We start from the raw sequence: 10087 nt of genomic DNA, 5'->3' as shown, positions 1-10087 counted from the left end.
AAAAAACACTGAACAATATAATTAATACATTTTATCACTGGTGACGACCACGCATTATTTTCAAAACTTTAGTCATGAGCGGCGCCTTCTTTGCACGCATAGGTGCATGGGAAACTGCATTACATGCAGTAGCCGTGGCACGTTGACGTGTAACTCCCACTTTGGAGTAACGCTGGAAAACGCTGCTACACGCGCTACTGGCGTGACAACCACTTTGGCCTTTGTTCCGTACTGCATCCGTTTCCGTAGTACATTTCGTGGCGGTTTCACTACTGAATCTACAAATGCTAATTGTGTTTTTCGCACAGTAATTATTTTCTGTGACTGCTTGATAGTCGCATTAAGACTGTTCAATTTTAGCCTCTTTTCCTCCTCACATCGTAAAAACATTTCCATTTTAAATCGCTCTTTTAGGCACATGCATCTGGAAGAGACAGTCGATGTCTTTCATCAAATGCGGATTGTGTTTCACAATATTTAACAATTGTGCTGGTGTAGCACGCTCTAAAACGGGACGAAGAACTTTAAAAGGCACAGCGCCAGTATATTTCAAAGCATTGATATTCTTTTGCAACATCCGTACACATAAATCAAATAATAATGGCACTTGAGCTTCTTCATTTGTGAGTGTCTGTACCCATATTGGCTTTGAAAAAGTTAAGGCTGAGAACATCGAGTTTGGCCTGTATTCATCTCTAGCGTTATTACTGGAGCTATTACTATTATGTGGTTTTTCATTCACGGTGTTCTTGCAGAGTGTACCCACAGTAAGTGACTTGCCATTGCTTAATATGTTTTTCGTCTTCCTTGTTGGCACATCTAACATGCCCATAACATCAGCGAAATTCACCCCCATTGAAGAATCAATGCCATCATTTGAATCACTATCGTGTGGAAGTTTCCTGTCTTTGCTAGTCTTTTCTGGTGCGTGACTCGTTTGTTGCTTCGACATACCTTATCTCTTCTCGACTCCTGGCTAATTCTTATTTTTTACAATTTACTATAATAAGTTGCTGGTCATAATTACGGACAACAATTGAAATTGGTTTTTTTCTTTCTTTTATAAGGATTTTTTAAATTCTTTATCCTTTTTTAAGGATTTTTTAGATTTTTTAATCATATTATTATATTAAAATTATTTTCCTTTTCTAAGGATATTTTTTCCTTTTCTAAGGATAATTCTATCCTTCTTTGAGGATTATCCTTTTATAAGGATTTGTTAAATTACTACTATCCTCTTATAAGGATTCGTTAAATTATTATTCATTTTATAAGGATTTTAAAATTATTTATCCTTAATAAGGATTTTTTATCCTTTTATAAGGACATTTTTAAATTACTTATTCTTTTTATAAGGATTTTTTAAATTCGTTATCCTTTTATAAGGATTTTTTTAATTTTTAAAGGTTTTATTTTATTATCCTTTTATAAAAACTTTTTAAATTCGTTATCCTTTTATAAGGATTTTTTAATTTTTGAGGATTTTATTTTATTATCCTTTTATAAGGACTTTTTAAATTCGTTATCCTTTTATAAGGATTTTTAATTTTTAAGGATTTTATTTTATTATCCTTTTATTAGGACTTTTTTAAAGCCCCACGTTGGGCGCCAATTGGAAAAACGTTTCCTACATGGAAAATATTTTCTTTAATTTATAAAAATATATTTATATTTCAAGTTAAGTTTTTTTTACTTTTTATTTTATGAGTTTCCAATTTCACAGTTAGACAAAAACCATTGTGCATACTTACAAGTGAAAAAAGTGAAATCAGATGTTTTGCAGAAATGCCCCACAGCTGAGATCCCCTGATTTTATTTGCTACAGGGTTACACTAATATCTATAAAAAAAAACTTTAAACAGACTCTGACAAAAACAGCAAAAAAGTTCTATTAAGTGTAATAGTTATTGACCAAAACGCTTTAAAATACTAAAATGGCATATAAATGCAGGAATCCTTTTAACTAAATGCATATTTTGCCAATTTTTTTTACTTTATTTTAATAACTTTTGCCTTTTTTACATCAGTTTAAACACCCTGTCTAACATTTTGGCAGCATAGTTATACATTTTGACAGGTACTTTCCAGGTAGCTTCCAGGCGGTTTCCAGGCAGAAGAAGAACATTTGTCACTTGCAAGCATGCACAATGACATAAACTGAATTTCTACAGAATTGTCTATTGCTTAAATCAGTGATGATAAAGTTGCCACAATTGTGCTTTTTTGGTACAATTTGAAACCAAAAAGTACATTGACACCACAAGGACCTTTTTGGTACAAATTGGAAATGCAGCGCTGTATGTTTTTCTATTGGTTTTTTATTTACGCTGGTTAAAAACTTCTACTATTTATACAAATACTTTCTTCCTTCTTTACTCCATACAAACTTCGACAAAATTTGTACTACATTACAAGGTTGGCAATTCTGAGTACTAATAAAAACGGTTTTGTCTTTTTCTACCTCACACCTTTTCTACCGGAGCACGGAAACTTAACAAAATTTAAATATATGCAAGTTTTGGGAACGAATTAAATAAATTCAAACCGAACTGAACGACCCGATGCTTGCAAACATTTTTAAAATACCTTTATTGTCTATTCCACATTCCTCCGCAAAAATTGAACGTGACTTTTCTGTTCAGAATCTGATAAAAGCTAAATGTAGAAACAGATTAATATTAAAAACCCTCGATTCCTAATAAAAGCAAAAGATTGTATAAAACCTTCTCAAAGTTTTTGTCATGATATAAAAATACATACATGGTCTTTAAACCAAAATGTGGCTTACGATCTCAAAGAAAGTGAAATGCTTGACTAATTTTTATTCTACTTTTAATACATATGGGTGTTTCCATCGGAAGGTCCACCACGACAAAAAAAAATAAAAATCGTATATCTAACGTATTTACGGGCCGATTTGTCTGCTTTTTAAAATATATACTGGCTATGTAAGTAGAATCTTCTTCTTCTCTTTTTTGGCGCTGTAACCGCCTAAGCGATTTTGGCCGAGTTCAAGCAGAAAGGTGGGCTTCAGACTTTCTACAATACGCTCGATAAGACCTTGTAACCTATGCTTAGAAGGCTGATCCCGCGGTAGTTGGCGCGAATGGCGGGGTCACCTTTCTTGTGGATTGGGCAGAGCACACTTAAATTCCAGTCGTCGGGCATGCGTTCATCTGACCATATTCTGCACAAGAGTTGATGCATGCACCTTATCAACTCCTCGCCGCCGTACTTGAATAGCTCAGCTGGCAGGCTGTCAGCTCCAGCGGCTTTGTTGTTTTTCAGCCGCGTTATTGCTATACGTACCTCGTCATAGTCAGGCGGTGGAACGTCGACTCCGTCATCATCGACTGAGGGCTCGGGTTCTTCTTCTCCACAACTTTCCGTGCTGCTACCATTTAGTAGGGCGGAAAAGTGTTCCCTCCATAATTTAAGTACGCTCTGGACATCAGTTACTAGGTCGCCATTATTGTTCTTACAGGAGTGCGCCCCGGTCTTTAAACCTTCCGTAAGTCGCCTAACTCTCTGGTAAAATTTTCGGCCATTCCTCCTGTCGGCCAGCATTTCAAGCTCTTCGCACTCACGTATTTCTGCCTCTCTCTTCTTGTTGCGGCAAATACGTCTCGCTTCCCTCTTCAGATCCCTATAGCGGTCCCACATAGCGCGCGTTGCGCCCGATCGCAGCGTGGCCCTGTAGGCGGCATCTTTTTTCTATGCAGCTTCCTGACACTCCTCATCGTACCAGTTGTTCTTTCGGGCTCGCTGAAATCCGACTACTTCTTCGGCGGCGGTACTTAATGAGCGGGAAATGTGGTTCCACTGCTCGCATATGTCGGTGGAGGCTGAATTTTCCGACGGTGGTTCCAAAGATCCCTTCTTTGCCCACCCTGGCATTGAAGTCGCCAAGCACGATTTTGATATCATGACGGGGGCAGCGCTCGTACGTGCGCTCCAAGCACTCATAGAAGAGATCCTTGGATGCCTCATCCTTCTCTTCCGTCGGGGCATGGGCGCAGATGAGCGAGATGTTGAAGAATCTCGCTTTGAGGCGGATTGTGGCTAGACGCTCGTCCACCGGGGTGAACGACAGTACTCGGCGACGGAGTCTCTCTCCCACCACAAATCCAACTCCGAATTTGCGCTCCTTTACATGGCAGCTGTAGTAGACGTCGCAAGGCCCCAGACATAGTTTGCCTTGCCCCGTCCAACGCTTTTCTTGGATGGCGGTGATGTCAGCTTTTGTCCTTACGAGGACATCAACCAGCCGGGCAGAGGCACCTTCCCCATTAAGGGTCCGGACATTCCAAGTGCATGCCCTCAAATCGTAGTCCTTTAAACATTTGCCGTGGTCGTCATCATAAGGGGGGGTCTCATCCGAGGCTTTGCCTTGCTTCTTCACTGGAAGTGGTTTTTACGTGGCCGGTCCCAAGCCCAGCGCACAACCCATTGCTGGGACGGGGGTGGTTTCGCAACCAAATACACGTTTATATAGCGAGCCGCTTGCTCCAAGCAGACACCCGCTTGCAGCCGCACCTACTGGTGAACAGACGCTGCAGACTTCAGTGAGCCCTTAAACCGAATAAGTCAGAGTGGCCCCACCGAAGCTCCCTCTCTTTCTGCCGTGACCCAAGGCTCCACTCGGATTGGTTACCGCATTTCGCACATGGGTTGCTCACGTTGCCCAGAGTGCGCGAACGAGGACGCAAGAGTCAGGATTGAGTATAGCCATGCAACTGTAACTGCATACCCAGCGCAATGACTATACCCCATTAGTAGGTAGAATCATGTTTGCGTAAAATGGTCTTCCTAGGTGGCGCCAAGGTTGAGATATTTCGAACAACCGTATTTATGGTCCAATTTGGTTCGAATTTGGCGTATGTAGTTGAAACATAATAAGTCATAGATTTCCAACAAATTCACCCTGAATAGGCGCTGAAGTCAAAATATAAAGTATATTCTACATAAAATACATGTTTTATTTGCGTTGAAAAATCATTTAAAAGCAATATTAACAAAAATATAACGATGGAAATTTATGTCACGTGACGCTACGTCACGTTTCACACTTGGGGTTGTAAAAGAAAATTGAAACAAGTTGCATTAATTCAAAAAACTCCAAAAACAACTAGAATTGCTCCAAATCATATTAAAATAAGTTTCATGAAAATAGCCATCCACAATTCGCAGAGTTTTGCGATTTTGTAAGAAATGAAGAAATCTACTTCCATTTTTTGTCACGTAACGACGCTCTCTTTAAATGCTTATATTTCAGGACCAAGCAGTTCGACTGTTTTCATTTTTCGGTTAAATATAGAGCTAATTATATGCTATACAATGGCCCAAAAAAGTTAAAGAAAACAAATGGTATTCCTTGTTTGTATCACGTATGAAAATACCCATATATGTATATTTTTACAAGATGTTTATTAAAAAGGCGTTAAATAAATGTATATTTCTTTTAAGCATTTATTGTTTTTGTGAAAGCGTTTAAAATTTTTTGTTGGTACATTTTTATTAGATTTGGTACATTTTTTCTGACTTTTGGTACAATTTCAAAAACTTCATTTATCATCCCTGGCTTAAATACCTTTTGAAAACGAATATTTCAGGTAACAGCCTACCTTGTTCTTTTCAAAATATATTTCAAATAGTTATTTTCAAAAAAGTAGTTAAATTTTTTATGAATATTTTTTGAAACAATACAACGTATTAATTATTAACTTATATAAAATTGCTTCAACTATAGCAGTGCTCAATCTGGTCCTCAAGTCTGTCCTACACATTTTTAAACTAGTAAAATATTTATCGCGGGCCGCGATGCTGGTAACAGAGGAAGAGGAAGGCTTCGTCTGCGTTGGAAAGACCAGGTGGAGAAGGACTTGGCTTCACTTGGCATTTACAATTGGCGTCAGTTAGCACAGAAGAGAAATGACTGGCGTGCTGTTTTGGACTCGGCAAAAATCGTTTAGGCGGTTACAGCGCCAATAAAGAATAAGAAGAAGAAATATACGTTCTACTGAAGCATTAGAAAAGGGCTTTGTTAGTTATGCAGATTTAATTTTGTTTAATTTGGAAACTTATATGAACCTGAAGGATCTTTTAATTCAAAAACTTTTTTCCTATAATTTTCTGGATATAATGAAGAATCTATATGAATATCCTTATGATCGAACAATGCGTGTTCTCTCCATTCGTTACCGAGATTTTGCAAGTACAAAATAAGTTGAAAATAGGTTCTTTCCCTAACAATCCGGACCGGATCCGGTAATTAGAGAATAAGCGAAAAGTTTGCTCTCAAAAATGGAACATAATCCATATGTGCGGATCGCCAAAAACCACATCTCGTGCCCAGAATTTAAGAAACAGTTGATTCGCGTTGTTTTTGTTTTTGTCACTTAAATGCAAACATTGGGAAATTTAATTTTCGTTTCACAAATTTGATTTTAAGAATATAAAGATTGAAAATACATCAACAGGCCATTCACTATTCCTTAAAAGCACCAAGTAAATGTAGGCAACATGTAAACACAAAACAGCTGATATGCACTTTGACGCTTTATTCATTTTTAACCGGAGAAAAAGTCCGGGCTGTTTCGGGCAGGAAGAAGAAGACACTTACGATACAATACGTTCCAATTTTCGCTCTCTATAACCCATTTTGTTGAGTACGGGAATGATTTTTGGGCTATTTTGGGCGTTGCGTACGGGAAAGAACCTAATATAACGATGGAATGAAAAAAATCATCGATAACATTTTGAATATTTAGCAGCAAATGCAGATTTGCGTAAGGCCCTGTCTCAACAGGAAAACACTGATGTCGTGATAACCATGTCACAAAATATATTTCCAATGGAGACCGCCTATTTCTCATGGGCTGCAATATATGTCAACGCTTATTGCTTGACATCTATTGCAGGCAATTCGATAGTTTGACAGCCATTTTTATACCTTTCATGAGCATGAAATGGTATTATAACTTTGGTCCGATGTTTGTAAGTACCAGAACAAAAAGAGATAGACCCATTAAAATGTATACTTATATGATCAGAACGTCGAGCTGAGTTGATTTAGCCATGTCCGTCTGTCCGTCTGTCCGTCTGTCCGTCTGTCCGTCTGTCCGTCTGTCTGTCTGTTTGTATGCAATCTAGTCTCTCAGTTTTCGAGATATCCGGATCAAATTTGGTAGGTGGGTGTATTTTTATAATGTATTAATCATTTGTCGGAACCGGAAGAATCGGACCACTATAACATATAGCTCCCATACAACTGATTGTTCAGATATGAGATTTTTCGTTATAACTTCTGCATTTATGCAGCTACGAACATGAAATTTTGCAGTACTTGCACCCATTATCAACAGAATACTTACAGTGAAAATTACAAAGATCGGGTCACTATAACCTATAGCTCCCATACAACTGATTGTTCAGATATAAAATTTTTCGTTATAACTCCTCCATTTATATATCTAGGAACATCAAATTCCGCACTGTTTTCAATAATTATTAACAGAAAACTTACGGTGAAAATTAAAAAGATCGGGTAACTATAACCTATAGCTCCCATACAACTGATTGTTCAGATATGAGATTTTTCGTTATAATTCATCCATTTATGTAGCTAGGACCATGAAATTTCGCGCTGTTTTCACTCATTATCAACAGAAGACTTACAGTGAAAATAGCAAAGATCGGGTCACTATAACCTGTAGCCCCCATACAACTGATTGTTCAGATATGAGGTCTTTTATCATAACTCCTCCATTTATGCAGCTAGGAACATGAAATTTCGCACCATTTTTGCTCATTATCAACGGAATACTTACAGTGAAAATAACAAGGATCGGGTGACTATAACATATATGTATCTTCCATACATCTGATTGTTCAGATATGGGATTTTACTGTAAAACTCCTTTATTTGAACAGCTAAAACCGATAAATTTCGTAAGATATTGTATAAATAATAATACAAAGTCTACTGAGAAAATCGTCAAAATCTATGCTGTATAAGCTTTATCTCCTATACCACTGATTGTTCAGATACCAGTTTTTGCGATATATCTTCTTTATGTAGGAAACTAAACCCAATAAATTGTGTTACCGGTTTACATACCGATCACATAGCAGTGAAAATCACTTAGATTGGTGCCATATAAAGTATATCTTCCATACCTCTGATTGTTTAGATGCGATTTTTTATATAAGTATGTAACTCCTCTATCGATGTATGCAGATGTATTCAAAAGCAGTAATCTGTCAAAGTAAAATTTGCAGATGTTCATGAAAGGTATGAAGCCTTCGGCATAGCCGAAGACAGCGCTGCTCTTACTTGTTTCATTTGAAAGACAGCCTGCTGGTGGTAACATCGATGTTATTTTGATATTAATTCAATATATAAATCTCTTCCCTATTGGATTATTTATGATTACGTTTTATGAAATTATTCAGCAAGTTTTTTTAAAGATTTAAATAGTTTTAAACACCGAAATTGAGAGAATGTTTTCTGGTGGCGTCATGCGGCAAATGCTTATTTCAAGACATCAAAGTGCCCACACACAAAAACTTGCAATCATGTTGCTCGTCAAAATGACAGTTGTTAGGCCATCGGTGTTTGCCTGTGGAGTTCTGCGGTAAGAGCGAAAAACACCACACAAGCGGCTTGACAAACCGAGCGAAATATCCCTTTGCTTAAAGCTATTAAGCTGAAATTAGTCGAGAACGCAGAACGTATACTTAAACGCAGTCTGTATACGCAGAATTTTGTCGATTACTGGAGCCCTCAGTGTTGCTTACTACACTGTTGCCACTCTTCAATGCCTTTTCATAAACTTACCCTTTCAACCACAATTTTTCGTGCTATAATAGATTGTAACTAAATATAAACTACTTAGTTTTCAACAAAAACCTTATTTAATAGTAAATTTCAAATATTTTAAACATATTTCGAATAGGAACTTATAACTTTTTTACCATCTGCAAAACTGACGAAGTGGCAACCATCTAAAGAAGGAGAAATCAGCTGACACGGAAAAATCTAAATTCCGCAGATTTCTGCGCTACGGGCTACAACTACAGAAAAATTATGCGGTGTTGAGTTTTCATTTACATGGCGCTTTGGTAAGACAGATCGTGTCAGCTGACTCGGGTTTACGTACCGGTAGGTTTACGTTCTTGACTAATTTCAGCTTTAATAGTAGCGTTCTTGTACGCGATAGTTTGTACTAGTTTGTACTATCACGTTTTGGTGTTCTTGTTCCCAAAAAACTTGTTAGAAAGGGGAAATTGAGAGCGCAAATTGACATTTCTTTTTGAGGAGAAGTTGCTAGTTTTTACTGGATACATTTTCGCTAGTAAGAACTTGCACGTGAGAAATACAGCTGATCGCATGTTGCTGGGTGGAATTAAAACTAATAAAGAAATGTTTATGAGATTTTCATAGTTGAAATTGACAAAATAAACCTATTTTAATATAATATATATTGTTTTATTAGGAACTAGCTGCGAATAAACAACAAATTAATCAGCTGTTCGTAAAACTTGCAAATTATTACTGGTTTTGCGTTCTTGTACTTTTGTGCTATGAGAGCGAATTCTCAGAAATTAAGTTACTGGAGAGTTACTGGCAAGTTACTGGATAATTTATAAAAGAACACAACTAATGTTGTGTATGGGGGTGTTTGAAGGTTTAACAAGCCGTTTCAGGGTATGTGACGTTTGATCAAACCCCTTACGTTATCTATGATAAAATCGCCTCATTCGCAACGGAATTTTTACCGAATGAGGACGCAAGAGAGAAAAATCGGAGAAAACCAAACCTTTTTACATTGTGAACCGGAAGAAAATTTAAATTCTTTGCTTGAACGAGTCATGTTTGCATGGTTTACGGCGAAATGGGAAAAGTAGGATTGAAGAATGTTCGACAAGCCGCTTGGGACGTGTATTTCTCTCTTTATAAAACTCCGGAAAGCTTTTTGTTCAAAAATTTTTAGAGCGATTTAACAACTCTGTTGTGTAAAACATGGTTGCATTTGTTATCTGCAAATATATCGAGAAAAAATTCCTCAAAAATTCCTCAAAATAA

The sequence above is a fragment of the Rhagoletis pomonella genome, unplaced genomic scaffold, assembly GCF_013731165.1.
Source record: "Rhagoletis pomonella isolate Grant_MI unplaced genomic scaffold, Rhpom_1.0 Rhpom_scaffold_00002, whole genome shotgun sequence".
Taxonomy (NCBI): domain Eukaryota; kingdom Metazoa; phylum Arthropoda; class Insecta; order Diptera; family Tephritidae; genus Rhagoletis; species Rhagoletis pomonella.
This window is presented reverse-complemented; position numbering follows the sequence as displayed.